The sequence below is a fragment of the Anneissia japonica genome, unplaced genomic scaffold (assembly GCF_011630105.1).
Source record: "Anneissia japonica isolate Jap-2015-1 unplaced genomic scaffold, ASM1163010v1 scaffold287893_len360957_cov134, whole genome shotgun sequence".
Classification (NCBI taxonomy): domain Eukaryota; kingdom Metazoa; phylum Echinodermata; class Crinoidea; order Comatulida; family Comatulidae; genus Anneissia; species Anneissia japonica.
In genome coordinates this window covers 133,079-147,141 of record NW_022717951.1, presented here as the reverse complement: position 1 = coordinate 147,141, position 14,063 = coordinate 133,079, and positions in this window count along the sequence as shown.

The following is a 14,063-nucleotide window of genomic DNA, read 5'->3' as shown; positions in this document are numbered from 1 at the left end:
GCGCTTAGCGAAATTTGATTGGCTAAATCTATGGTAGCCATCTTGGATGGTACACACACACAGTTCCGCGTATTTCGAACATCGAATACATTGCGGTTAGCGCTCTAGTATTCTTATTATACCTCTATAGTAGCAGCACACGCATGTGGATTTGCACTGCGCCTCTTTTGTTTTGCACTGCGCCACCTTCGTTTTGCACTGCGCCACTTTAGATTTGCACTGCGATTGTTGTTTGTCCTTTTTGCGATATCACGCCAAGAATAGCCCCTGGATAGCCGGGAATGTGAGTAAACATTGCTGTTGTACGCCACACGATCATAAAATAAATAGAATAGGCTAGAAAGAATCATATTCTTATATTTATTTAGGCCAGCATAAACACCAATACACCATGTCATTTTCAATACACATACGTACAGCTACTGTCTTTTTTCATTATATTTGGATTTTGGTTTAAAACGTTTTATGTTTTAAATAATAACATTAGATTCAGAAATGATGTATACTTTCTAAAATTTGACCATGATTGGAGCAGTACTGGCTGAACTGTGTCCGATTTTCTCCTACTACCAAGGTCTTGTTTACTATTTGTGAAGGCCGTTTAGGCAGCATGCAGGCAATTAGCAATCAATCATCCAACCCACCAGTGACCGTTTCTTCTAAGGGGAAGAATTTCGTCAAGTACCTGACCGTTTTCAAGAGAGGAAAACCTTGAATTATGATGAAATTAAAAAGTCATTTATAAATGACATTTCAGAAGTCAGGAAAGCTCATTTCCCGCCATCTAGAATCGAAACTTTCCCGGGGGAACCCGGACCCCCTTTTTCTTTGGTGTTCATTGATTCATTGAATCATTTTCAAGAGGGGGAAACCTTGAATTTTGAAGAAATTAAAAGTAATTAATAGACACCTCAGAAGTCGGGAAAACTAATTTTTCCACTTTCTAGGAATCAAAAATTTTCTCGGGGGAGAACCCCCGGACCCCCCTTTCTTGTTGGGATTTATCGTCGATTCATGGAAAAAAAATCGTATGCAACTACTCATATTTTTTTAATTATTTTTATGTATGTACACACACATAAGGCCTATTTATTTAAAAACAATAGGAAAAAATTACCTGACCGTTTTCAGGAAGGGAAAACCTTGAATTTTGAAGAACTTTAAATTAAAATCGCTAAAAGATACTTTAGAAATCGGGAAAGCTCATTTCCCATCATTTAGAAATCAACATTTTCCCTGGGAGAATCCGACCTCCCTTTTCTCTTTGGGTTCATTGATTCATTATAATAATTTTCAAGAGGGGAAAACCTTGACTTTTGAAGAACGTAAAAGTAATTAAAAGACAACTTAGAAGTCGGGATTTATCGACTCATGGGAAAAAAAATTCGTATGCAACTACTGTACTAAATTTATTTTATGTATGTATACACACATAGGCCTAAGGCATATCTACTGTAATAACAATGGGAAACATTTACCTGACCGTGTTCAAGAGGGGAAAACCTTGAAATTTAAAGAACTTAAATTGAAGTCGCTAAAATATACTTCAGAAGTCGGGAAAGCTTATTTCCCACCATTTAAAAATCAGCATTTTCCCAGGGAGAACCGGAACCTCTCTTTTCTCTTTGGGTTCATCGATTCATTATAATAATTTTCAAGAGGGGAAAACCTTGAATTTTGAAGAACTTAAAAGTAATTAAAAGACACCTCAAAAGTCGGGAAAACTAATTTCCGCCTTCTAGGAATCAAAATTTTCCCGGGGGAGAACCAACAGACCCCCCTTTCTTTTTGGGACTTATCGATTCATGGAAAAAAAATCGTATGCAACTACTCATTTTTTTAAAAATAATTGTTATGTATGTATACACACATAAGGCCTATTTACTGTAAAAACAATGGGAAAAATTACCTGACCGTTTTCAAGAGGGAAAAACCTTGAATTTTAAAGAACTTAAAAGTAATTAAGACACCTCAGAAGTCGGGAAAGCTCATTTCCCGCCATCTAGGAATCAACATTTTCCGGGGGAAGAACCCTCGGACCCCCCTTTTTTGGAGATTTATCGACTCATGGAAAAAATAATTCGTATGCAACTACTCAATTTATTTTATGTACGTATACACACATAGGCCTATCTACTGTAATAACAATGGGAACAATTTACCTGACCGTTTTCAAGAGGGGAAAAAATTGAATTTTGAAGAACTTCAATTGATGTCGCTAAAAGATACTTCAGAAGTCGGGAAAGCTTATTTCCCACCATTTAAAAATCAACATTTTCCCGGGGAGAACCTGAACCTCTCTTTTCTCTTTGGGTTCATTGATTCATTATAATAATTTTCAGAAGGGGAAAACCTTGAATTTTGAAGAACTTAAAAGTAATTAAAAGACAACTTAGAAGTCGGGAAGCTCATTTCCCGCCTTCTAGGAATCAAAATTTTCCCGGGGGAGAACCCCCCGACCCCCATTTTTTTGGATTTATCGACTCATGGAAAAAAAATCGTATGCAACTACTCAATACTACTATGTATATACATTAAAGGCATAGGCCTATCTACTGTAATAACAATGGGAAAAACGTACCTGACCTTTTTCAAGAGGGGAGAACATTGAATTTTATAGAACTTAAATAAAGTCGCTAAAAGATACTTCAGAAGTCGGGAAAGCTCATTTCCCACCATTTAAAAATCAACATTTTCCAAGGGAGAACCTGAACGCTCCCTTTTCTCTTTGTGTTTATTGATTGATTATAATAATTTTCAAGAAGGGAAAACCTTGAATTTTAAAGAACTTAAAAGTAATTAAAAGACACTTCAAAAGTCGGGAAAACTAATTTCAACCTTCTAGTAATCAAAATTTTCCCAGAAGAACCCCAGACCACCCTTTGTTTTGGGGATTTATCGATTCATGGTAAAAAAAATCGTATGTGACTACTCATTTTTTTTATGTATGTATACACTTATAAGGCCTATTTACTGTAAAAAGCAATTGGAAAAATTATCTGACCGTTTTCAAGAAGGGAAAACCTTGAATTTTGAAGAACTTAAAAGTAATTAAGACACTCAGAAATCGGAAAAGCTCATTTCCCGCCGCCATCTAGGAATCAAAATTTTCCCGGAACCCCCTTTTCTATGGAGCTGATCGATTCATTGAAAAAAAAATATGCGTAGGCCTACGCAACTACTAATTTTATTTTATGTATGTTTACACACATGTCAGGCCTATTTACTGTAATAAGAATGAGAAAGTTTAACTGACCGTTTTCAAGAGGGGGAAAACCTTGAATTTTGAAGAACCCCCTAGATTTGATTCCAGATCTGCATGATTCATATTCCCATTCATCTTAAAAGTGGGTTCCCCCCCCCCCACTTTGAAAAACGTTCCGCCGGCCCTGCATGTGCTGACCAGCAGATAGACTGTTCCTGGTTTCACTAATCTTGCTGACAGCCACCCATTCAACATTGTTGGATGTTTCAATGCTGGTTTTTGCCCCTGTTCATTCCAACAGAGGGCGTGAACTTTTGCCTCGGTCCATTCCTACAGAGGACGTGGACTATGAAGTCCAAACACGTCACCTGATATTTCGGGTACATGCTGGACACGCGGCTCGGCCCAGTCCAGCAAGTCTTTACCTAACGAGATACGATGAGCTGTTCGGTGGACCACGGAGAATCCATCTTCATTAAGTTGAGTCAGCACATTCAGAACTTGTCTGATTAAGAAAAAAAAAGAAAATGCTTAAAGACAAACTTTCTAGATATAAAATATACAACCTGAAATTTATCAACAGTCAATTTAAGGTTCTATTTAAAAATATAGAAATGGTATTAATTTGCAGAGAAAACATTTTCTCATTTTTGAAATGCAATATATTTTTTGGTAATTAAATATACAATGTATACAATTAAAATATTTAACTTTATTTATATTTAACTCAAAATGTTTAAGACTAATTGCAACTAATAAGCACTCTCTTTGAAAATAGTGCTCCGCAATGCATTATAGGATTCTCATCTGCTCATATCTTACCTGTGTAATGGTGGAACTCTGTCCTTGGTTACTAGGTGTCCTCGGGTAGATACAACATTCACTGTGTAATGGTGGAACTCTGTCCTTGGTTACTAGGTGTCCTCGGGTAGATACAACATTCATGCTGTCAGTACAATCGCAGCGGACATGAAGAGACCGATCATGGTGACGATTCTCAGCCACGACAAAGAAACCCGCCCAACCATGGTCTAAGTAATAGATCGTTACTCCTTCACGTCCCTAAAAGAACATTTATATTATTTATTTTGTATCTTTTTATGTTCAAAATAAATAATATTACATTATTTATTTTGTATCTTTTTATATTCACGCTCCGAGTGTGGTCAATTTATATATTTACAACTCTCGGGCTGAAAATGTCTTTTTACATTCGCAGCTCAAGAGTCGTAAAATATATGAATTCCAATATATCCTGTACAAAAGCATCATTCGGCCTCATTTAGAGTATGTTAGTTGTATTTGGTATCCGCTCTTGAAAGGTGATGCAAACAAAATAGAAAGGGTGCAATGCAGAGCAACGAAAATGTTGAGAGGACTAAGAGAAAAGCCATATGAACAGATATTACAGGAACTACGTCTACCTACTCTGAAATATGGAAGAGATGGATCTGACATCATTCACATATTCAAGATAATCAAGGGATATGGAAATTGGGCACTTCTTTGAATTGTAAATCTCCAACAGAACACAGGTCATCAGTTTAAACTGAGAAAGACCAGAGCTAAACTGAATATTAGAAAACAATCTTTTTCTAATAGAATCATCAAGAACAAGTTCTCTAAAATACAATTTTAGTATTTTGCCAGAAATCATATCCTTGCCAACAGCCTTATTAGTTTTAATTGACTTAAATGTTTTCTCAATATCATCTACACTGTCCTCTAGCTTGTCAATATTCTTTGTGTCATTGATTAAAATTTTCCTAAATTCATTCAGATTACTTTCAAAACCATAATTATTGTTAGACCTATTAAAAAATACATTCAAATCGTTTGCAAATGTCGTATCATCAATTCCTTTTGGTACTGCTACAGACTTCTTGTGTTGTCCAATGGCATTTTTCAAGCCTCGCCACGCTTGTTTTGGCTTGCCGCTTTTAAAATCATCTTTGATTTTTTTCTCCATATCGTCTCTTGTCTCTCCGGATTAAGCTGTTAATTTCTTTTTGTAGCCTCCTTTTTTTCCCAACAATGTTGTTTTCAAGGACCGCACGGAAATTCAGTCCTAACAATTTTTTAATCTCCTTTGAGAGCCAAGTCTTACTGTTGGGATAAATTTTAATAGTTTTCTCCTTAATTATAGTCTGTTCACAAAAGTTGATGTAATTATTTAGCTCATCGGCAGCACTATCAAGGGAGTTTGTTGATAGAAACACGGACCAGTCTGTACTTTCAAAACATGATCTTAACTCCTCTATACTATCCTCTGTCCAACACTTAATTTTCCTCACTGTGGGTTTGGCCTGTTTCAGTTTTTGTCTATAGTCCAGCTTTGGTGAATGCTTTGTAAGCTTTGGGAATACTCACATAGCATTTTGTACAACTCCTTGTTTCCTCTAGTTGGTACATGGATGTACTGATAGTAATGTGGTAGTGTTTGTTTCAGATTACATGAGTTAAAGTCACCTATGAATAGCTTAACTGCATCGGGGAATGCAGATTCCTGGTCTTGGCTTATACAACGTAGTATGGAAGCTGCAAATTTTGTGTCAGATTTTGGGTAAATATATACAACGGTGACGAAAATCTTAATAAATTCACGCGGCAAGCAGAAGGGACGAAGTGCCACTGTGATCAGCTAAATATCTGGTGTAGATAATCTTATTTTCACTGTATTTTGCACCAATTTTCATTGATGTAAATGCAAACTCCACCACCCACTGTCTTTCCTGATTCAGACGAACGGTCTAATCTTTCGCATGTAGATCCATCTATATCCGTGCATTGTTGGTTATCACTGACTTTGAACCACGTTTCTGAGAAACACAACAAGCAACTTTCCCTATATTCGTTTAAATATTGTGTACATGCATGTAGTTCATCCAGTTTGTTTCGAAGAGAATTGCCTGTTAAGATTGGCGGTAAAGGTGAACGATGCTTCCGACGACGGAGCCTAGCTTTAACACCACCTCGTCTCCTTCGCTTTCTTTGTTTAGACGCTTCCGGTGGAACAAAGGAGTCTCGTAATGAACCGCCTAATGTAGGCCTAGTTTTGGTAAGTTCGGGTCGTAGCGTCAACAACGCATCTCTGCTGTAAATGATGCGAGTAGTCCTGGAAGTGTCTAGCCTGGGCAAAACGGTCGAAAGTGAATCATTAATTCTATCGAAAAATAAAAGCACGGAAAGACAGGAACAAAGAACAGTGCTAAGATACATAATAAAAACGGCAGTGCAAACAGTTAAAATATACCAGCGTGGCTGGTAATATGTGTAAAGGGTGCCTCCAATCGTGTAATTGAGTGTACTGCCCTCAACATAGCACAACAAACATACATACGTTATCGTCTAGGTTTATCTTCCCCGAACTATCAGCCTTTAAGTCTGTGGTTCTACAATGTATAACAATGAATTAAAAAATGCTAGAACGTTTCATCGATGTTGACAAATATAGTCACCCTATGGGACGAGTGTACTCGTTGCTTGCAGCAAGCGTGTTAATATAAATAAGCTTGAGAGGTTCGATAAATATATACTATATTATATATAGTTGTCTAAGCAGGGAGCATAATTTCATCAGGACATCATGATGTGATTCACCTACCTCGTACCTCTTGCCCTTCTGTACTGCAAGTAACTGAACTGCATCTGCGAGACAAGTCTTGGAAGGGTTGATCTGGGAAACAACAAGAGGCATATTGCTATGTATGGCTAGGGTATAAGATGGGAAAGCCGATTTCCGCACTGGACTCCGTACACCTGTTAATATAAGAGAAATACAATAGGTAAATGGTTGATTTAACTTACCAGGGGGTGCATCTTCCCCCTCCCAAACCCTCCGTTTTTGCCACTACAATTTTTAATTGAAATAGAATACAAATACAAAATATGTCAATAGTGCCTCCGGCACCTTCATACTACCACTGCTGCTAGCATTCCCAACTTATCTATTCTGATAAGTTGTTTCCCCTTGTTTGAACAAGTCTAGATACTGCATACTACCTAATAAAACAGTCCATTAGTACCAGCTATAAGTTATCAATTTTCAAAAGGACACATATCAGATCAATCACGTATTTAAGTAATAAGAACAACAGTGGCAGGAATTTAGTGGGGCCAGGGAAGGGACTCTGGACTGGGGCTGAGGCAAGAAAATTTATGATTATGACACATCTAGACAGCCAGAAATTGGCACTCACTTTTTTCAAAGGATTTAGGGGGCCTAGGCCAGTTCTTTCCTCCTCCCCCAACACTTGAATCTGCCACTGAAAACAAAGAGATCATACCTTTCATATCCACACCGGTTTTCCAATGGTTAAAAGCCAAGCAAACCACTATATACGTTCCCTTTTGAAGGACGGTGGAACACCCAACAGAGCCTCTGATTTGACGCTTATTAAAGGTCATGATCTTTGACATTCCAGAGGTCGTATGGCCTGATGATCGGAGGACGACAATGCAGAGGTCGAGCGGATCACGGTCTGCACCACCAACACGTCTAAAGGAACATTTAATTTCATCATAAAGCTCTCATTAATAAATAACATAATATTCATTTATTGATTTACATTGTGTACAGGTGATAATACTTAAATTTTTAATACGGTTTGCCCTTCAATTCGAGTCCACTTTGTAACCTGAAAATTTGGGGGTGGTGTTGGGGTTTGGTCTCCATTTAGAGGGTTAGCTTTGTGTTAAAAGAGTGACAATTTTGTTTGGTTCTTTGAAAAAGTGGTCTTAAATTAAGAGGTCTCGGAATTAAAGGGATCTCGAATTGGAGGGTGCATTATACATAGTTAAAAAAGATATGATACTTTTCTTTTGTTTTGTTTTCATCTTGTGTTATTCAAAATGTGTCTTGTTCAAGGACCCTAATAGAAAGCAGTGTCTGACACTGATTGACTTTCATTCTTGTTGAACATGATCACAAATAATATAACCATCAATTTCAGCTGTCACTAAACACTAGAATAAACTGTCACCTTGGCGGACATAGATCATGAACATGTCAGTCAATTTAAAGGTTTAATACTGTATCCAGGAACCATGCCAACCACTTTCCATCCAATCAGAATTGAAAGTTAGGTATCTAATCGTAGCCAAACTTAAAACAAGCCTTAATATTTTTAAACTTTGTATATTAAGCACTATAAATTACTCTGTTTCAAAAATTTCAGTTGTTTTTTAATGCAATTTTTTTTACGATTTTTCACACAAACTCTAATAGCCTGATGTTGTTTGTTCCTATTGTTTTTTGTTGAGTATGGTGGTGATAGGACTAATTTTACCCAGGGCCGTGACATAGACACTCCTATCTTGACCCCAACAATAAATTGAACAATTAATTATATTTCGTAATCACCTCCATTTCTGGTACAGGGTGAAATCGGTTTGTGTGGGCTTATCGATCGTGAGTATTGTAATTTCCATCGGTCCTCCAGCGAAATTAGGGAACAAACCAGGTAACCGGACCTCAGACCAACCATTTCGCACTTTGCAAATGTCTATATTGTTGAAATACCTAATACAAGGATAAGATATAGACCAGGCTATAATTGAGATAGGTGCCACTTGGAGAGGTAGAAATTCTCATATGGTTTTTCTGGACCAGTTTTTCATGGGGAATCAGAATATGTGAGGTAAAAGAGGCGTAACCTGAGAACTTTCGCGTGAGGGCGCTTTTTCAAAATGGCCGCCAAAATCCAATAAACTACATATATATGGGTAAAATAAGCACAGAAGAGGTACGTCTGACCAACTTTTGAATATGTAATGATAAGAGTGAAGTATAACTAGCTATAGTTATTATTATGAAGATTTCGAGAGGCAATTGAGGGCGCTTTTTAAAATGGCCGCCAAAATTAAAGAAAAATTTAACCGCAGCTTCAATACCCTAAATAAATTTGTTTAACTTACAAAACATAATGTAATAAGTGCTGTTGACTTTTTAAACCCAAAATAACATATGTTAGGGTGGTAAGCTAACTCACTTTGGAAATGTAAGTAAAAATTCCCCCTTATATTAGCCCTTTTCTGTTTTGAAAAATGGAAAATATCACCAGAATCCTAAAAGAGTCCAGCTTTCTTACAAATATACGATTGTTTTTCATTATTTTTGTGTACTACACAAGGTATTCCAGAGGACCACACAAATAACTACCATAATTTTCATGTATAAAGGCATTAATTCATTTATTACATAATTGTCCTTTACTGCGTAACCCTATGTTGATCAGTAATCTTTATGTATTGCTAATATCACTGCAATCTGAAAGTCTTCGTCTTTATTATAAACAGTTCTTGGATGTCTAAGGGCATCACTCTCTCTATCATTTTTGATCATTTTTTACTAACCAAATCATTTACGTCTGCTTAATTTCCATTCTTTAGCGATTAAATTTGCTCAAGGGTCTGCTTGCAAACATGATGGTAGCAATGATATGTCTGTGAGCTTGTTGCCTCTATTGAAAATTTCACATCTTGCTTGATTTACACTTTTCCGCTAAACTCCATGCCACATCTTCAAGTTCCTCAGATATCTTTTGTGACAGAACTTCTAAAACTTTAAAGTTATCAGAAAGTGTCAACAAAACTTTGCCTTTGACTACAGAAGCACGAGATCCAATAAGGAATGATTTCTTCGCTGGTGAAAGTTAATGTCATTTAATTTAACTTTTGGTATTTGCCAGTGTTTGTGTCTAGAAGCCCTCTCTCCGTTGTCATAAAATACTATAAACAGTAGCAGCGACTGCAATATCGATGTCTCCAGAATGGAACGGTTGATATCTATGTATTGATTGTAATTCCTTAAAGCATGCATTGCATGCAGGACAACCTTCGAGTCTGCTTTTCCTGGCTGCTACGAAAATCTGGAACTAATACAAAATCTCTTTTAGTGACAAGGATGCATTCTCGCCGATAGCAATACTATTCAAGAAGGTTTGTAACCAGTTTGTCGAATCCAGTTGTTCACTGAAATCATGAAATCCCAGTTTGCAGAAACTCAGTTTGCCGAAACCCAGAATGCCCAATCCAGTTCACTGAAATCATGAAATTCCAGTTTGCCAAAACTGAGTTTTCCGAAACCCAGTCCAAATCTCTGTGTTACAAAAGTACAGCATACTGTGCATTTGAAAGAAATGAGCTTCATTTGTGTACAAAGTTAAAGGAAAAATATTGGAAGACAAAAAGCTGTAGAAAAACACACTTGAAAGCACGACTATCAGTTAAATTTAGAATAAAATGAAATTAAATTAAGGATAAGCATCATATCCTTCTAAAATACTCCCTCTGCAAACCCTGTCAGAATTGTTGTGCCAGGTCCCTGACCACCGAGGATTTAGTCGGCCCCTTGAGACAGACCCCCTGTCGACAAATTTCTGGAGCCACAATTGGCATGTGTGTATAATTGTAGATTAATTTTAATTTGTTTATTTCCTTCTTTATTAATTGTTTTTATATAAATTTATGTACTTACCATAGGTATGCTAATAAAACCTTGTAACTGCGAGGCCTATTAAATTGACTTTTATTTGCTGATATCCAATTGATTTACATATTAAAACAATAAGAATCATTTAACTACAATAAACCGCTATTTCGTATACGAATACATAGTAAGAGAGTGTTCCAACATGAATGTTATGCTGTGGTTAATGTTTTACATACTGCTTTTATTTAATTTTCGACAAAGTGGGTTTCAGCGCAAACTGGGTTTCAACGAACTGGGATTCGTAGTTTTTGATTCAGCAAACTGGCATCGGCAAACTGTGTTTTGGCAAAGTGAACTCGAAAATCTAGCAGTCGGCAAGCCGGGGTTCTACAATCTGGCGTAGAACCACCAAGAAGCAGACTCGAAAGTCTTCCTGTATGCAAAGCATGCTTTAACGAATAACAACCAGGGCATGGCAATCATCCGTTCCCTTTCTCGAGACATCGATATTACAGACAATTACACCCCGGCTTTCTTTCCTAAAGGAAAACCTAGATTCTGTAATCGCAAACTGTGTTTGTTGAAACTTTCAGCAACTTTGGAGTTTTAGAGTTTCTGTCACAAAATTTGTCTGAAGGACAAGAATATGTCTTACTGCTGCTTGGAGTTAAGGAGAAACGTGTAAATCAAGCAAGTAACGTGTTCAATAAAAAGTTTTGCAGAGACAAGATCACTGACATAATCATTGTTGTCACCATGTTAGCAGAATTTCAAGCTTCTGCAGATACTTAGCAAACTTAATTGTTCAAGAATGAAAATAAGCAGAGGTAAATGACTGTTAATAAAAATAGTTGATGGAACAGATGGAATAAACAAATTCCCGTGGAAGTCCAAGAATTGTTAATATGACAAATACGAAGACTTTCAGATTGCAGTGATAAAAGTGATACCTTAAGATTATTGCTCAACATAGGGCTACACAGTTAAACACTACAAGACAAATATGTTGTAAATGAATTGATGCCTTATTCATACATGAACATTGTGGTAGTTGTCTGGAATGCCTTGTATAGCACACAGAAATAATGGAAGCTGGAATGGTGATATTTTCCATTCTTCAAAACAGAAAAGGGCTAATATGTTTTGTAAATTAAACAAATTTGTCTAGGGTATTGAAGCTGCTGTTAAGTTATTATTTAATTTTGGCGGCCATTTTAAAAAGCGCCCTCAATTGCCTCCCGAAATCTTCACATTAATAACTTTAGCTAGTTATACTTTACTCCTATCATTACATATTCAAAAGTCGGTCAAACCCTACCTCTTCTGTGCTTATTTTACCCATATAAATGTAGTTTATTCGATTTTGGTGGCCATTTTGAAAAAGCGCCCTCACGCGAAAGTTCTCAGGTTACACCTCTTTTACCTCACATATTCTGATTCCCCATAAAAAACGAGTCCAGAAAAACCATATGAGAATTTCTACCTCTCCAATGGCACCTATCTCAATTATAGCCTGGTCTAATAAGGAATATTAGCCATTGTTTGTGTTCTTACTAGGTTATATAAACTGTGACATACATATAAAACAATGTAGAATGCTTGTATAATATATTAAAAAGGCTCCATTCATAGGAATGAATATTTTTAACACCTCATTCATAAAGCTATTAAATACCAACCTTAAAAAGTAACAAACTCTTGCTTGGGCAAGACACTTCAGACAAATCTATATTTGTCTCTGTCTACCCAAAAGTGCTAATGGATACCAGCAAATGTTGGGAAGGAAAAGCGACTTGTGGAGATACGAGTGGCAAAGCCTTCCCTTCATCAGCATTGCGCATTCTGACCCATAAACCAAGGAAAGATGGGCACCTCGACCTGTGAACCCACATTAGTGGGTTCACAGGTCTTCATTAGTGAATTTATGTTATTAGTTATTACCTTTAATTTTTAAAAATTAGAATTATATTTGTCACTAATTAAGAGTTACATTAATAACATTTCTATTTCTTTGCAAAAAAAAAAAAAAAATATCCTTATATATTAATGGCTTGAATTAAGTACATCTTGACAGATTCAATTAATTTTTGAATTTTAAGAATTCTATCCCATATATTATCTTGAAACAGGATGTCGTGATAATCAGCTTACTTCATCATGTCTTCCAACGAGATCCAGAATATACCATCAGCAGCGCCTAGTGGCATGAACTTCTCCCTCGTCTCGTCAGTCCAGAGGGGTGACTCGTCGGACCAATCACCCTTCCAAGAGTACGACCCCCATGGGTTGCGGAGCCGAACCAATCTATCAGTCAGGGATAAATATAAGACTATTAAATCAAAATTAAACTTTATCCACTACACAAGCCAACAACATAGAAATATAAACATTAAAATTACATACAATAATATGTGCATAACAAGAAAAAAGTTTAATATGTATTGCCCTCCATTACAGTATATAAAATATATCATAAGAATAATACAAAAAGAAAATTATTCCTTCAGCAACTTAATCACTGTCCAATTAGAATATAGGTCGCAATCCCTTCACAAGACAAACATATACACATGATGCTTTACATAAACGAAGTCTCATAACGAGGCTTATGGAATGGAGTTGTTTGTCATGAGAAAAAATCCTGAAATCTGACCGGATTTGAACCCAGGACCCTGGGATTGGAAGGTGCGCACCTAAACCACCCAACCATTCAACTCTACTCTCTCTTCTATGGTACAGCTAAAGAAATTCACAACAAAAAACAATACAATACATTATTAGCACAAAATTGAACATGGAAATCAAGGTATAATTCTGTTAAAGCTTAAGCGCTTGTAAAATTACCTGTTGCCGTTGAGATCCTGGACGTCCAGGAGTGAGTAGGAATGCCTTGGACGAAGGCCAATTGCTTTATAATCTTCAGGATTTATCTTCATGTTTCCACTTCCGCACGATGCACACATCAGGAAACTGAAAAAAACATGAACACATTGATCATTGCCAAACTGACGCTTAGCCGGACAAACAACTCATTTCTACTTTCTGTTTTCGTATTTCTGTATAATTCACCATAATTGATTGATGATTATTGATTGATTATTGATTATGCATTAGTCTTTCTGATTTGATACATTTTACTGATTCCCCCATCAGGAAACTAAAAAAACATGAGAACACATTTATCATAGCCAAGTTGGTGCTTAGCAACCTTGTCTACTTTCTGTTTTCGTATTAATGTACAATACAACAATTATTTTTTTGTAATACAACTTAGGGGTTGTGGTCGCACTGTTGCACCCCCACACCCTACATCCATCCCAGGGTTGAATTTTGATTATGCATTAGCCTTTTTGATCTGACATATGTATTTGTTAATTGTTTAAAAATCTCAGATGTTCATAGGTAGATTATTTTCAAATCCAATTC